At 34.7% G+C, this 17,538-nt stretch overlaps 1 protein-coding gene across 8 annotated transcripts in view; it reads left to right on the top strand.

The window, feature by feature from the left end:
• Positions 1–17,538, top strand: part of NCOA1 (nuclear receptor coactivator 1) — a 259,770-nt gene that overhangs the window by 42,101 nt on the left and 200,131 nt on the right. For all 8 annotated transcript variants that reach the window (XM_057497397.1, XM_036881618.2, XM_036881617.2 and 5 more), the window contains exon 2: positions 17,274–17,392. The gene's annotated coding sequence lies outside the window, so the exon portion shown is untranslated. The remainder of the gene's footprint in view (positions 1–17,273; positions 17,393–17,538) is intronic.

Below are 17,538 nucleotides of genomic sequence, written 5' to 3'. Positions count from 1 at the left end.
TGTCCTAACTTACCACCTAATTTTTTTTTATAGGTATGCTGTGAAAACTGTTGACTAATTTTATGAAAAAATTAGCCATATTTAGCAAAATGTTGTAACTTAAAGTCTTAGATTATTTTAGTTAGTGGTAAAATATACACATTCTCTAGGTTTAGCATATTGCAGATTTTTTTAATTGGTCTTAAATTTATCAGATTTTTTTTTTAGCTCTCAGTGCAGCCCACCATGAATTAAGAAGTTCTCTACTTATTCATTTATTAAATATAGATTCTCACTAAAGATATTGCAAAGCACATTGCTTGCAACCAAAGATTTCCAGTTTTAGAGTTAACAATAGCTTATTTTTCTGCTACCACATCTGTATGTCTTTCAACTTTCAGCATAGTATCTGAAGATGTATTGGACAAAAAATATATATAGTTTGGATTTAAACAAATAATGATCAATTTTGTTTACCATTAAAAACTAGAGAAGCATCATTGAATAATTACATTCACTTTGCCATTTATGACATTTTAGTGAGTTAATTTTATTGTGACTTAACACTATGGAAAGCTAGCTAATTGGGTAGTTATTTTGGGAGATATAGACACATCTGATGAGCAGAAAAACCTTTTTCCTATACTTTCATTTTGAATAATATGGCCCTGGGTCTGTGTTTCAAATTTTTGGCTTTTGTCCATTTTGTCTCTCAGGTGGCTTATTGATTCTTTTTTTCTACTGAGGCCCATTATTCTTAATCTAACATTTGTTTCCATATAGCTACTTCTATAGTTTATCATCTATATCCAAATTAAACATAATAACATGCCCTAGCATTCTGGTCATTCTGTCTCAAGCTAAGTAAGTTTGCATTTTCCTTTTACTTTATTCAATACTTCCTTTAAAAAGGCAAAGTCTATAGTCCACATGTATTCAGACTTGGATATATAGGACCTTTGCAAATCTCTTCAGTGCTGGTAGGGAAGAGGAACTGAGAAATGTCTTGAGGTGGAAAAGTAAGGAAAAGAAAATGTATTTATGAATATTTCAAATAGAGATACCTTTTAAAAGGGGTTGATTACTATGTAGCCAAAATCTTGAGGGAATTTCATATATATCAGTTTTCTTTATAGCCTCATTTCAGCAGTTGTAAAGCCTCATGATAAAAAAAAAATGACTTTATAGCTTCCTGAGTGTTATATTGCAAGACTACCTAGAGTGATTGTAATGGACTGCTTAGTTGAAAACTATCTTTGCTAACTTTTTGTTTCTAGGATAGGGGCGGGAAACAACCCATTACCACAAACAAACTGGCAAAAACCCTTTTCCTTCCTTGTAAGCCCACAGATATGCAGGTTTGGGAAGTTTACCATGCTTTCAGTGGTAAGAGGGAACTTTTTATGCATGTCTGTTTTTAGGTTGTCTGATGAAACTACAGAATAGATCCATGAAAGAGTGAGACTTGTATTTGTGTGTTTTGTTGTTTGATCACCTGGTAAGATAAAATCTGTGACCTGAATGAGTGCTTTTCACCTTTCTTCTTACCCTAATTTGAGCACTAGTAGTTGCCTCCAAGAGAAGACTTATTTATAGGCAAACTCTGGTCCAATGTTGATAGACTAAAATTTAAGTGATAGTGTAGGTTGGGAGGACTTTGATATTCAAGCATTGTTCAGCTGTTAAGATATTATCCTTATCAAAGCCTCACATGACAGGAATAGTATAATAAGATAACTCAGTAAGTTGGATGAGCTTTCTAAATAGAAATTAGAAGACCTGAGTTCTAATTCATGTTCTGTTAGTTCTGAGCTTGGGCAGATCACTTTACCTCTCTGGGATGCAATTCTTTAATCTGTAACATGAGAGCTTAGATATGCTGCTTTCTTAAAATCTTTCTGATTTAAAATGATTGCATAATTATTATACCTTCCTTACTGCCCCTAAATGTCTGTGAATAATTTTCCCCTTTCTTTTTTCTTGGAGGAAAAGTTAAATGACTTTCCAAGTTAATATGATCATGAAACTGCCCATTCCTAATTCCTCCAATTTTGTTGTTTATTCATTTATCACACAAACATTTATTAGACATACATAAGATTTCAGGTTCTTTTGGGTTCTGGGAAGAAGATCCAGAAGATATAATCTCTGTCCTCAAGGAGATTACAGCCTACTAGGGGGAAGAAAAACATTCAATACAGTATGATAGAAAAGGGATGTAACATGGTAAAGGGGGCACAAAGAGGAAGTGAACCTTTTTTGATAGTCAGGTATAAGGTTTACAGAGGAGGGAACTCCTTGCCAGTGTTTTAAAATTACAAACAAAACAAAACCATTTTGCCCCCACTTAAAGTAGATTTTTAATGTTGAAAAAAAAAACTAGGGAGCATATATAAGCAAAAAATCCAGAAAACAACCACTGTTAATACGTTGATATACATCTCTTCCCACCCTTTGAAACTAGGTTTTAAAGGATACCTAGAAGGCTAAAAAGAGTCAGTTTGGAGGAAGATGCATTAGAGACAAAAGCATTGATGAATGCAAAGGTATGAGGGTCAGAAAAACCATGTTGTGTACAGCCAACCATAAGTAATTAGGTATGGCTGGACATGATTTCTATTGCATGGGCAATGGGCAGATGAGGGAGTCATCAGTCATATTGTGGAGGACTTTGAATGTGATACTAAGGCATGTAGAGTTTGTCTCTAGGAAGTTGGGAGCCAATAAAGGGTTTTAAGATGGGAAAGGGACATATTCATCATGTGATTTGCATTTTAGAAAACTTATTTTGGCCAATTTCAAGAAGACACACTGAACACACTACTTTTTGCTTTCCTTCACCAAATCTATAGAAATAATAGAAAAATGTAGATATAGTCATCTATAAAAACAAGGAGAATTCTTGATAAACAGAAACTAAAGAATTTCGGGAAGTAGAAAGTCCTGAGAGTAATGTTCATCTCCAGAGGAGGGTGATGCTGGGAGCAGGAAGGGTCTTAGAGTAATCAGCAGGGTGATTCATTATCATTACCACAACATGAGCAGCCAAGCAGCTTCAACCTCTTACATTCTGACACCAATTTGGGTCGAGCAAAAGGTCTGTTTCCATGTGAGAACTGCATATAGGAACCTTGGTCTGTAAGACCAGGAAGCACCTGGATAACTTGCTGTACTCACACTTGAAGGTCAGGCACTGAGGGGCCCGTCCGGTAGTGTGTTCTACTCCACCTCCACTCCTGCTGAGAGCAGTATGAAATAAGTATTGCTTCCTGAATGACCAGTACCAAAGGAAGCCAGCAGAATGTAACAGAATCCCAAATACAAGGATAAGAATCTCCAAATGTTTCAGGAAAGTCAACACTATGAAAGAATCAACAAACAGAAGAGCTTAGAGTCAAGTAAAAAAGTTATTAAAACGGTTGTAAAATAAATGTGGTCAATATTTTAGAGAGGTAGTGAATTTATGATATTCTTAAAAACAAGTGGTTATAAAACAAGAGTAGGCATTTATTGAAAGAGTCAATTAGATATCAGGGGAATAAAAAATATGGTTGTTGAAATGGAACAGTCTTTTTGGTGCTAGTGGCAGATGGGTTAAAATGGCACATGATTGGTAGCAGAGAGAACTGGGTCTTTCTGATGGTCCATATACTATAATGAGACCCTGAACTGAGATAGTAGCAGTAGGGATAGAGCTGAAGAAACAAAATGAATATAAGAGATTTTAAAAATCGAGTTAATTAGATCAATTAGGTATAAGAATAGGAGATAAGGGGGAATCTAGAATATTCCTATGTTTCTTGATTGGTTGAGTGGAGAGGTGATATTGCCAGAAACCACGGTAACAAATTCAAAAGTAAAGCAGTTTTGGGGGGTGAGGATGGAGTATACTGCGCTCTTACTTGGACTTGCTGAGATTAAGGTACTTGTGAGCCAACCAGATGGAGAAGTGTTGTCTGTTGGACTAATGGACCTATGAATTTGGAACTCGTATGTTTGGGCTTGTGCAAGATTTGGAGGACATAATGTAGGTGATAATGGCCATAGATCTCATGTTCATGGGTGAGGTTGCTCAGGAAGAATGCAAAGACTTTGAGACAAAATGAGCGCCTCCACTTGAGAGGTATGTGGAACAAGAGGAGCCAGTACAGGCGAGGGAGGGAAGAATCGCTGGAAGAGTAAGAGACGGACCAAGAGGAATGTCATAGAAATCAGTGAAGTAAAGGAGTGGTCAACAGTGCCAGATTAACAAAGGGTAAATAAGGGCTAGGTGGTGATTTGACAATAAGAGATTACCAAAACAGGAGCAGCATCAGTGGAGTGATGGGGCTAAAACTGTATAGTAACAGGTTAAGGAATAAATGGAAGGTAAGGTGGTAAAGGCTGTGAACATAGATTTTGCAGACACAGGTTTGTAGAGGAGTGAGATCTGTGAAAGCAGGGATATGGGGGTGGAATGCAGGGTTGAAGGAGAGGGTATTGTTCTGTTAGCCCTATTTTTTTCTCTTACCAGTTTCTTACCCTTTTCTTACAAACATTGTCAGGTTTTTTTCTTTCATTTTCTTCTAGCCCTTTATCTCTCTTTCCACTCTTAACTGAACTCTGCATTGTAGCACTTACTTTCCCTTTTCCTTGTCTGGAAAGATTCGTATGACAGCAATTTAATTCTTGTTCATCTATCTGTATGCTCTTTCTCTTTAGCTACTTAATACTACATGTCTTTCAGTGTCTTTTTGTATCTTTAACTTGACCATAGTGTCACACTGAAGATGTTCAGTTAAGAGTCCTTGAAAATCAATTGTACACATATAGAGTGGAGAAATCCCATTTTGGAATAGTTCTAGCAAAAATTTTAAAAAATTTGTTAGACTGTTAGAAGTTTGGTGTGACTTTGGGAAAATTTGGGGAACCTTAAAATGTATTAATTGAAGTATTCTTCAATTAATTATTCTACTCTAGTGAAAAATACATTTAATATCTATTGTTTGACTTTAAATTCCAAATATTATGACAGGGACTTGGCAAACTAGAAGCTTGTTCAGGAGAAGGAGAAAAATGATGGGGTTGAGACTGCTGGTTGTTACCCTGTTATCTTTTCTCCCTTTAATTCTCAGTGACATAATGGCTATATTATGGACACATCATTAATCCCAACTATACAACATTTCTAGCAGCTGTACACAGAAGTCTTCAGACAGAGATAGAGATCATGACAAAAAAGATAATAGATATAGTAGATAGATCCAATAGATCTGGTATACGTAAAGTGGGTGTTCTAGAAGGAAGGAACAAAGATGACATATAAGTAATCAAGAAAAAAATTACTGAGTTGTTTATTTTAGGTCACTGTTACCCTTTTTAATTTCTCTGAGTGGAAGACTAGTGAAAACTTCATTACCAAATAATATTCATTTTTGGTAACTACTGCAGTATCTGGGAAAAGGATGTGACTTCAGAGTTTTATATCTTACATTTATATATAAAGGCAAAAGAGAGTTCCACATAGACATGGTTTCAGAAATAATACTGGCATTGTACCTTTTCTGAAAAAAGAAAAAGTAACCAAGGAAATACTGTATCCAAATACTCTTGAATACTCTATCCACAGTATCTAAGGAATAATATAATAGTAAACTTGATTTAACAGATTAATGTTAAACTTTGTACCTTACAGAAGATGTTTCATTTTAATTACTAATTGAAAATAGTTTTTAAACCTACATCAGAAAAATAACATAAATAGAAACTCAAAGCATTTATTTTAAGCATTTATTGTGTTCCAGCTAGATAGTAGGCAGACAGCTAGGCTTGGAAGATACAGTGAAAAATAAGGTAATGTGATTTTGCCTTGATGGAACTTATAGTCTAGTGAGTTATGTAAGAAATATCCAGGTAGCTACAGTGCAGTGTGATGGATGCTACACTGGATAGACATGTGGAATGTGAGCAGTGAGCAGGAGCACTGAGCCCAGATTTGGGAGAGTCAGAGATGGCTTTCTGAGGAAGAAACGTCTGAGTTGAGAGAGGAAGACCGGAGAGAGAAATTGAGAAGATTTCAGATTGACTGATTGCAGAAAGTGCAAAGTGAGAAAGGAACAGATGACACCAGAGAGGTAACAAGGGACAGTATCACAGAACCTTGAAAACAATGTCAAAACAACTGGGCTTTATCCTGGGAGGACTGGGGATTAGGGGATTTTTTAATCATGAAGAAGTGCTATGATTTGGTTTGTTTTTTAGAAAGAATTACTAAGGCTGTAGTGTGGAGAATATCAGAAGAGAGAGCCATGTAAAATTGAAGGTAGTGAAATCAGAGAGTTGTCTTAATTATTCATTTGCTCTAACAAATCTTTCTAAGTTAGAGATGATGTTGGGCTGGCTATGGTAGGATCATGGGATGAACAGAAGTAGATGTATTTAAGAAAAATTTAGACTTTGGTGGTTTGGATGTTAGGAAGATGTAGAGGGAAAAGGACAGACCTGATCTTAAATTTCTGGCTTGTACAGTAGATACATGATTATGATAATGCCATTCAGCAGGGGAACCCTGGAGGAGAAGATTAGGGAAGAATGATGAGCTCGATTTCCAGTGCCTATGGGAAACCTAGTTAAGGTCCAGTAGATGTTGGATAAGTGAAATTTAGGAGAGAAATCCAGGCTCCGGCCTGGAGATAGTGATTTGGAAAATACCAGCATTTGGAAGGTAACTAAAGTCATGGATATGAAAGATCACCTAGGTAGAATGTCCAGAGAGAGAAAAGATGATTTAGGAGAAAGAGCTTAGGAACACATACATTTAAAATGAGAATTCTTCTAGTAAGACTTTTGGAAGAAATGACTGAAAAAATAGGTGAGTGTGGGCTAACAATTCTGGAATAATTGTACATGTACTAATGGATGGTAAATTGTGGGAGCTGGGTTTCTCACTTTTGGCGAGTGAGGTTATAGATAACTATGGGCAAGGGAAAGGCTAGAATGAATCATGAAGGTAGAACTTAACTCCCTACCTCTTTAGTGTGGGCTGCACTTAGTGACTAAAAGGGAATGGTTATTTGCATGGGTGCTGTTTAAGATTAAATAAGTCAAGGACAAAGGTATTTTCATGGGACATAACATTGAAGAATATTGGTTATATCCTTGGGAGCAGTACTAGGGGAAAGGTAAATTTGGGGGCCCTTAATGTATATATGACTAACTTCAATAAACCCTGTAGTATTCTGTGTTCTTATTAGAAGATTTAATCACAAATTGACAGCTATTTAGTGTCTATCAAAAGCTCACTTAAAATATCAAATTTGAGAAAATATTTTAATGAATATCTTAATTATGTGTTCATCTAGTTTCTTGTATTAAGTCTTCAGATAACAAAAGTATCAAGACCATGTCATCTCAGTGTTTGCTGACATGAAAACGCCTGTAATGAGTTCTGATTTAATGATATGCTGTTTATCTGTAAGAAACATCGGTTGAATGATGTGCATTTTCTAAAAGTATATTTGATACTATAGCCTGCTAGGTTTGTTGTTCTTTGTACAAATATATACAGTTAAGACACAAAATTTACATGTTTTCTTATAAAAAATGACAACTTATAACCTGGAAAACAGACCTAAATTTGACACTCACTGTTTATAATTTGCTGATATCATGAAATTACTTGTGTCCGTTTCAGTTGCCTGTTTCCATATAACAAATCACTCCAAAACTTAGTGACTTAAAACAACATTGAGTTATTATTTTTACAGCTCTATGGGTTAGGAATTGGGGCGGGACTTGGCTCAGGGATTTTTCTGCTCTCTGTGACTTCAGCTGGGGTCTTTCACTCATAGGCTAAGAAGGCTTCATCACGTGTCTGGCACTTTGGTATGCTACCCCATGGCTTCACCACAGCTTGATAGTTTCTGGGTGGTCAGATTTCTTACGTGGTTTCTAGCTTCCAAGGGGAAGAAAAGGGGATCTCTTGGTCTCAGGAGCTTGAGAACTTCACTTTCACTGTATCTGTTGGTCAAAGCAAGTCACAAGCCCAGCCAAGATTCAAGGAGCTGAGAAAAAAGCCCTATCTCTTGATGAGTGGAGTGACACAGGGAAGGGAAGGATGGATGGCTGCTATCTTTAGAGGATAGTATGTGCGAGTCCCAACTACCACTGTATCTAATTTTTAATTTTATTCACATTTTATTGTGATGAAACTTCTTTACCTTGTATTTTGACTTGTAACCAATTCAGGTCCTCTTAGAAATTAGAGAGGTTATAAATATTAAATAAAAATTATGATCTCAACTTATTAGAAAATATTTTGAGATAATGAGGGTCTCACTCTTCTCATTGTCACTCACTATAAATCTGTCTTATCTAACAAGTATCTTGGATTTTTTAAAGTTGAAAGTTTTCCAAAACTACTCTATTGAGTAATTAGGGTTGCATTATGAGAGTTTGTTGCTTTATCTTAGCTTCCCTGATCTGGAAGGTTTACTGACACATGTCCGTATTGTTTTATAAGCCCTGATAAATTTTGTGGAGCACAGTCTAGCAAAGGCTATCATAATTTAGAATGATATTCTTTGACTCAGTAATTTCTCTTTATGTAAGTACACAAATATTCTTTACAGCATTGTTAGTACAGACACAATGTAAGAATCTATCAGTGAGAGACTTGTTAAATTATGATGTATTCATATAATATCATGAAATTGTTAAAAAAAAGCATGAGGTATTCTGTAAGGAATGCTATAAATTCTAAAATACATTAAATAAAATCATTATGAGAAACTAGTATACCACCAATTTCATTAAAAAATATATGTAAATGCTTTTATATGTATGGAATATTGGTCAATACACAGTAAACAAGGAAAAATAGCATTACAGCCCATGCTATAATGACAGTGGAGTATTTGCAACAGAGATTGTATAGCCCACAAAGCTTAAAATAGTTACTATCTGACCCTTTGCAGAAAAAATTTGCCAACCCCTGGGTTAACCTAGGGTTCTCTCAAATTTCTCCTGTTTTCCTCTAGAATTTTTTTATTTTTGCATTTTTTAAATACTTAGGTATATTCATTTTTTGTGTAAGACATGAGGTATAGGTTGAAGTTGTTTTTTTTTTTTTCCCCCAATGGATTGTCAGTTGTTTAGTATCATTCATTACCAAGACAATTCTTTCTTCTTTGAATTACCCTGGTACTTTTGTTGACAATCAGTTGACTGTAAACATGAAGATTGCTGGAATGTCTCTTCTCTTGCAATGATTTGTAGGTTTATCCTTATGCCAAAATTGCAATGTCTTGATGATGATAGCTTTATAAAAATAAGGTAGTGTAAATATTCCAACTTTGCTTTTTTTTTTTCAAAATTGCCTTGAATATTCTAGGTTCTTTGCATTTCCATGTAAATTTTAGAATCAGCCTGTCTGTTTTTACAAAAAACCCTGGGATTTTAATTGGGATTTATGTTAAATCTATAAACTAATTTAGAAAAGAATTTCTATTTTAACCATATTGATTGATCTGATCTTTGTAAACAGTGTATCTCTGCTTATTGAGGTCCTTGATTTCTCACTTGGAGTTTTATATTTTTGAGCACACAAATCTACTGAGCATTTTTTTGATATTAATATAATTTCTGTTTTGTTAATTTATTTTAAGTTATTCATTGCTGTCATATAGAAATATCATTGAATTTTGTGTGTTGACCTTATATCCTGCAATTTTACTAAATTTATTAGTTTTAGTAGTAGATTCTTTGGGATTTTCTATATAGACAATCTTGTCATTTGTGAAAATAGACAGTTTTGTTTGTTTTTGCATTTCTAGGCTTTTATTTCTCTTTCTTGCATTATTGTACTAGCAATACAGTACGATGTTCAGTAAAAGTGGTGAAATCAGGTGTTCTTGCCTGATTAAAGGGAAAGCATTTAGTCTTTCATGATTTTGCATATTAGCTGCAGATTTATTATAGATTAATGTCCTAGGCTGAGGATGTTCCCTTTCGTTCCTAGTTTTCTGAGTTTTGAATCATGAATGACTGGGTTTTTTCTAATTTTTTTCTTGCATCTGTTGAGATGATCAACTATGTGTTAGTCCATTGATAGGGTGTATTGCATTGATAGATTTTTTTTTTCATATATTGATCTCAGTAGTGCACTCCTGGGATAAATGCTGTTTTCTCATGATATATATTCTTTTTTGTATATTGCTGGATTCATTTTTCTGATGTTTGGTTAAGATACTTTGTGTCTGTGTTTGTGAAAATATCAGTCTGTAGTTTACTTAGAGTTTTTTTGTTTGTTTGATTTTTGTATCACAGCAATGCTATCCTCATAAAATGAATTGGGAAATGGTTTCTCCTTACTTATTTTATGTGATGGCAAGATTTCTTAGATGTTCAGTGGATTCACCAAGGAAGCCATTTGTAATGGAACTTTCTTAATGGGAAGATACTAAATTACAAATTACATGTCCTTAATATATCAAGAGCCATTCTTATCTAATTTCTTCTTGAATGAACTTGGTAGTTAGTCTTCAAACTTCCAGTGAATCGGTACATTTTGTTGAAATTTTAGATTTATTGCCATATAGTTGTTCATAATGCTCTTTTATTATCTTTTTAATATCTATAAGTCTCTATTGATTTCTCCTTTTCATTCCTGACATAAGTAACTTGTGGTTTCTCTTTCTTGATCACTCTGGCTGGAAGTTTATTCAAGTTTACTGAATATTTCAAAGACTAGATTTTAGTTTCATAGATTTTCTCAGTTCGTTTTTTGTTTTCGATTTCATTCCTTCCTTCTAATTGCTTTGTGTTTAAATTACTCTTCTTTTTCTGCTTCTCTAAGGTGAGGGTTTATGTTATTGATGCAAGACTTTCTGTGTTTTGTAATATGAACATTTAATGCTATAAATTTCTAAGAACTGCTTTAGTGGTATCCCACAGTTTTGATATGTTCTGGTTTAATTTTCATTCAGTTAAAAATACCTTCTAATTTCTCTTAATCTTTGACCCTTCGGGTATTTACAGATTTGTTATTTAATTTCTAACCTTTGGTAATACTTAATCTATCTTCCTGTTACTGATTTTTATTTAGTTTTGGTCAGAGAAGATGCATTATTTGATTTTAATTCTTTTAAATACCATGAAGTTCATTTTATGGTCCAGAATATGGTCATTCTTGGTGAGTGTTCCATGTGCCCTTGAAAAGAATGTATATTCTGCTTTTGTGTAGATTGTTCTATAAATGTCCAGTTAGGTCAAATCAGTTGATAGTGTTTTCAAGTCTTCAATAAGTGATTTTCTCTCTTTTTGTTCTATTTATTAATAACAGAGGAGTATTAATGTCTATAACTGTAATTGTGTATTTGTCTGATATTCTTATAGTTTGACCAATTTTTGTTTCATTTATTTGGAAACTGTTATTAGGTAAAACCACATTTAGAATTGCTATGTCTTCTTGATGGATTGACCCTTTATTATTGTGTGGTTCCCTTCTTTGTCACTCTTAATATTCCTTTTTCTGAGGTCTGCTTTGTCAGGTATTAATACAGCCATGCTATCTTTTCATTCCTTTTGTTTTTTCTTTTAACCTTTTTATATGTTTGTATTTAAAATAAATGTCCTGTGGATAGCATATAATTGGATATTGTTTTTTAAACTTGATTTGATAATCTCTACCTTTTAATTGCATGTTTAATTTCTACTTAATATGATCATTGTTAAGCCTGAATTTAAAACTGCCATCTTGCTAGTTATGTTCGAATAGTTTTTATTTTTTCCTCTTTTTCTGCCTTCTACTGAATTAATTGTTTTTCATAATTCCGTTTTATCTAACACCCTTGCCTTATTCTTTATATGTATATACACACATACACGTATATAACCACATGCATACATATTTTATATATGTAGAATACCACTTACATATATGTGTGTATAAATGAGTGGTTACTATACATCATGGTTGGATAATTCTTTGCTGGGGTTGGAGGGGATATCCTGTGTACATTGTAGAGTTTTCAGCAGCATCCCTGGCCTATCCCAAATGACAGTAGCAACCACTACCTATCCCCAGCTGTGACGACCAAAAATGTTTTCAGGCTTTGCTGCATGCCCGAGAGAGGCAGAATTGCCCATTTGAGAACCACTAAGCTAGGGTTTAAAAGACATCTTTAACTTAATCACATTCTTTCCTTATATAGCATTACCCTACTTCATGTGTCATGTAATTGCCTTACTGCAGTATACTTCAGTTTTCTGCCTTCCATCTTTATACTATGGGGTTATAAATTTTACTTCTGTGTATGTTGTTAAACCTATATTATTATTTTTTGCTTTAGTTGTATAACCTAAAATGCATAAAAATAAGAAAAAAGTCTTTTATACTTAGCTTCTTTTTCTAATGCTCTTCATTTCTTCTTTGTGGATCCAGATTTTCACCTGGTAATTTTCACTCTTGACTGAATAACTTCCTTTAACATTTCTGGTATTTGCAGGCAGTGACTTCTCTCAGTTTTTATTTGTCAAAAAACTCTTTCTTTTTTCCTTCATGTTTTTAAAATTTTGGTATCATTAATGTACAATTACATGAACAACATAGTGGTTACTAGATTCCCCCCATTATCAAGTCCCCACCACATACCCCATTACAGTCTCTGTCCATCAGTGTAGTAAGATGCTATAGAATCACTACTTGTCTTCTCTGTGCTATACTGCCTTTCCCATGCCCGCTCTCCCGCCCCCAGCAACATTATGTGTGCTAATCATAATGCCCCCTTCTCCCCTTATCCCTCCCTTCTCTCCCAGCATCCCCGGTCCCTTTCCCTTTGGTAACTGTTAGTCCATTCTTGGGTTCTGTGACTTTGCTGCTGTTTTGTTCCTTCAGTTTTTGCTTTGTTCTTCTACTCCATGGATGAATGAAATCATTTGATACTTGTCTTTCTCTACCTGGCTTATTTCACTAATCATAATACCCTCTAGCTCTATCCATGTTGTTGCAAATGGTAGGATTTGTTTTCTTCTTATGGCTGAATAATATTCCATTCTTCCTTCATTTTTGAAAAATGGTTTTTTCTGGTTATATAATTCTATGTTTTCTTTCTTTCTTTCGGTATCTGAAAGGTGTATATTCAGTTGTCTTTTGGCTTGTGTAATTTCCTAAAGAGAAATCTTCATTCTTTAATGTAATCTTCCTTTTTTCTCTGTCTGCCTTTGAGATTCTTTTTTTTTTTTTTTTTGCAGTTGGACTATGATCTATCCATGTATGTTTGTTTGTATGTGTATGTTTTGGTATTTATTATGACTGAGGTTCTCTAGGATTTTTTGCTTCTTGGTTTGTTGTCTTGGATTCATTCGGAAAATTCTTGGAAAATTCTATTGCTTTATGTATTTCTTGTATCTTATTATTATTATTATTATTATTAATTTATTTCTCCTGCAGCTCCAATTAAGTAGATGTTAGATATTTTGATATAATTACACAGCTCTTGGATGCCCTGCACTATATTTTTCTCTCTTTTTAACTATGGTTTCATTTTGGATTGTTTCTGTAGAACTGTCTTTAAGTTCACTGATTATTTCCTCATCTTTGTCCAGACTACTGTTGAGCCTGTCAAAGGAATTTTTCTTCTCTTATATAATTTTTTTTTCTCTTTTGTTTCTGGCTTTTCTCTTTTACTTTTTTAAAGTTTCCATCTTAGTGCTGAAAAATATCCATCTATTTATGCATGCTGCCCATCTTTCTACTTGATCATTTAACATATTTATGGCTACTTAAAAATGTCTGGTAGTCTCAGTAACTGAATCATTTCTGATTTTGTTGATTGCTTTATCTCTTAACAAAGGCTTATTTTTCTTTTGTGCATGCCTCATAATTTTTTATTTAATGCTCATTATTGTATACAGAAGAATAGGCTGAAGTGATCTGCAGGATATACTGAGTGAAAAAAGTAAGGTGCAAAACTAAACATTTTAAGAAGTCACGAGGAATAAGACTGTTAAGTGCATTTGCATGAAGAATATCTGAAAGGCTATACAAGAAACTATTAACAGTGTTTACCTGTAGAAAGCAAGGGCAATGTGAACTGCATGTAGATGATGCAGGAATGAGGCTATTTAAATGTATTTTCCTTTTTATGTCATTTTGATATTTTGATTCATGTGAATGTATTATATATTTAGAAAAGTCGAATTAAAAATAAGCAAACCTAAAAGGTAATAGGAAGATCTGAAAAACACTTCAGAACTGATAAAAAAATGTTAGCCTCTGAAATAAAAATTGTGTGTGAGATTCCTTTATTTTATGTAAAGCAGATTTTACAAGTGAAAAGGTCAATAAGGCATGGAAAATTGCAAAGGACAAGGTTTTATTAATTTGGCTCCCAATGAGTAAATGCATAAAAAGGGTGGCTTTCTATCACAATTAGAAAGGTTTTGGTTCTAGCACTGTATATATGCAGTAATATAACAGAAATACACAGCACTCAGAGTATTCTGGGTGACCATTTCTTACTCTGAAATCACTGTGCATATCCTTTGAAACTGACAAAGTGTATCTAACTATTGTCAGGAAAAATAGGAGATGAGAATACCAAAGAATGATCTTACCACAAATGAAAACATATGAAGAAACACTATTTAAACAGATTAGAGCCCAGAAATCAATCTTAACTAAACAAGCAAATGAAATATGTGAGAAGAAACTTTATAAACCAAGGGACAGTGGGATTACTTAATGTTAGGAAATCTGGTTGGCAGTTTGGGATACAATTCAGTTTAGAGTCAAATCTCATTCCATACATCATTAGAAGAAAGCATTCAGACAATTAGCCCAGGGAAAAGTGAAAGTCAGAGTATATTTTGCTATTATTGAAGGGGGAGACATTTCTAAGCAGAGAAATAATAAAAGAAATGAAAAAGGCTATGATGGACAGATCTGCCACCTAAAAATAAAGACTTCTGTATTAAAAGCCAGCAGTAAAGTAAGAAAATGTTAAAAGTAAAGGAAAGAAAGAATATAAACAATTTATACAGACTGGTTAAGAAAAACATAAAGAAATACCTCTTCTATCCACCCGAGTTAAGGCTGGAAGAGGGAGAATGGCAGAAGTTTGGAGAGGAGAGCAGTGTGTGTTATGGAGGGAGAATCTGATTAATAACATGTAAAAGCGTTGCTGGATAGCATTCAGTTTGTCTAAATTTGAAAACCTCAGTATTATTGCAGGATCAGTCCACATTGTTATGCATTTTTTCTCTAGCAGGTGATTGAATTGACCCAGGACTAGGAATCTGAGGGTAGCAAAGTGGAAGGAAGAAAGTAACATACTAGGTGGACTAGGATATGATAGCGTGGGTGACATCCAAGATTTTGAGACTGGTGGTAACACAGCACCTGAAAAGATGAGGGTAGATAGAGTGCATCTAAAGGGTTGAGTCTGTACCTATATTAGAAAAAATAGTGTGTGATATTGAATGACAATGAGAAGAAAGGGTAAGGACAGCCAGATGGCATGAGCCTGAGGGAAAGAATGGAATTGCTTGTGAGTTACGGTCTGGAAAAGTCACTGTGGAGAAGGTTGATACCTGTTGATATACTGAGTGAAAAAAGTAAGGTACAAAACTAAACATTTTAAGAAGTCAGGAGGAATAAGACTGTTAAGTGCATTTGCATGAAGAATGCACACACTAGAGGCTTCTTTTCAAGAGCCAGATTTAGCTCAGTGGTTGAATGTATTTTTCAGTGATAAGGTTGAAGTAGTTTGTTTCACCTACATAAAAGGGGTTTCCAGAGGACCCTGTGGTAAACGTTGGAAGAAGTGCAGCAGTGGAGGGATACATGGAGTGGGCGGGAAAGCATAGAGAAGGCTGCAGACATAAAAATAGGAGAGAGTGTATGTGGCCAGAATGGTTTGTGTTTGATTAAAGCCCAAGGTTGACAGGTGGGAGTCAAGGTAGAATTAACTAGCAAGATTCCTGAAGTGACCTGTAGTTTAATGATCGTCTCTGGGGCCTAATCCACTATATGTTTATGATCTAAGGGGACTATTAGTAAAAAGCTTAATCCTGGGTGATAAAGCCTAAAAGCAACTAGGTTTTAAATAGTGAAGCCAGTAATGCTCACATTTCTTAAGAATTCTCTGATGTATGCAAAGTCCCCACTTGGAGTTAGCTTTGAGGTAAGACTGGGAAGATACAGTACTGCCATTAGTTTAGCAAAATTCAGTTAATCATATTCTACTGCCAGTGATCCAGAAATGAATGGTAGTAATTACACTGGGCAGTTCTTTATCATACAGGTATATGCTGCTGGGAATTCTGTTTCCTCCTCCTGTTCCATTTTACCTGAAACTGGGTATGGAGGCCACAGCTTCTGTGGTGACTTCAGCAGCTAGCGGCTCTGAGTGGGCTAATAGCTGTAAGTCCCTTGCCTCCTTGGAATACCAATGCAAAGCCCTATTTGCTGCATACCTCCTTTAGAGATCTGAACCTTTTTAAAGCTAGTAACTAATTACATTTTATCAACTTTATTTACTTAATCTTTAATCTTTAATTTAATTTTAAAAAAATCTGTAGTAGGTATTTACAATAGCCAAGATATGGAAGCAGCCTAAGTGTCCATCAGTAGATGAATCGATAAAGAAGATATGGTACATATACACAGTGGAATATTATTCAGCCATAAGAAGGAAACAAATCCTACCATTTGCAACAACATGGATGGAACTAGAAGGTATTATGCTCAGTGAAATAAGCCAGGTAGAGAAAGACATGTACCAAATATTTCACTCATCTGTGGAGTATAACAATAAAGCAAAACTGAAGAAACAAAACAGCAGCAGACTCACAGACTCGAAGAAGGAACTAGCAGTTACCAAAGGGAAGGGGGTGGAGAGGGCAGATAAGGAGGGAGGGAGGGAAGGAGAAGGGGATTAAGGGACATTATAATTAGCACACATAATATGGGTAGGTCATGGGGAAGGCAGTATAGCACGAAGAAGACAAATAATGACTCTATAGCATCTTACCTTCACTGATGGATAGTGATCGCAATGGGGTGTGGGGGGAACTTGATAATATGGGTGAATGTTGAAACCACAATGTTGCTCATGCGAAACCTTAGTAAGATTGTGTATCAATGATACCTTAATTTAAAAAATCTTTAGTAGGGGCAAGAAAGGGAATTGGCAACTAAAACATCTGTATGAGAATCTTTGTATCCTGTAGGGAAACAGTGATAATGTCATGGTATCTGAAATCTATAATGTTTTCAACAGACTAAGTGTGTATTCTTTCTTCTACCTTATTAGATCTATCCATATTAATGGAAATGTAACTGGAACCAACTGGTGATAAAATCAAGGACCATCAGGCAAGATCATGCTTCCAAGTGAAGACACCAACATTTAGAATTCCTACTTATTCTAAGGTATTTAAGGCACAATTTTACTTTAATTTGACTCCTTGGCAGTCATTTTATAATGTTGGTTTCTGTATATATATTTCATAAGTTTAAAAGTTTTTATGTTAGAATGGTTAGCTTTTAAAGAAGAGTTCACCCTTCCTCCTACCCTT

Source organism: Manis pentadactyla, chromosome 2, assembly GCF_030020395.1.
Source record: "Manis pentadactyla isolate mManPen7 chromosome 2, mManPen7.hap1, whole genome shotgun sequence".
NCBI classification, from domain to species: Eukaryota; Metazoa; Chordata; class Mammalia; order Pholidota; family Manidae; genus Manis; species Manis pentadactyla.
The sequence above is the reverse complement of the archived record's forward strand: the minus strand, read 5'-3'. Positions and strand labels throughout refer to the sequence as shown.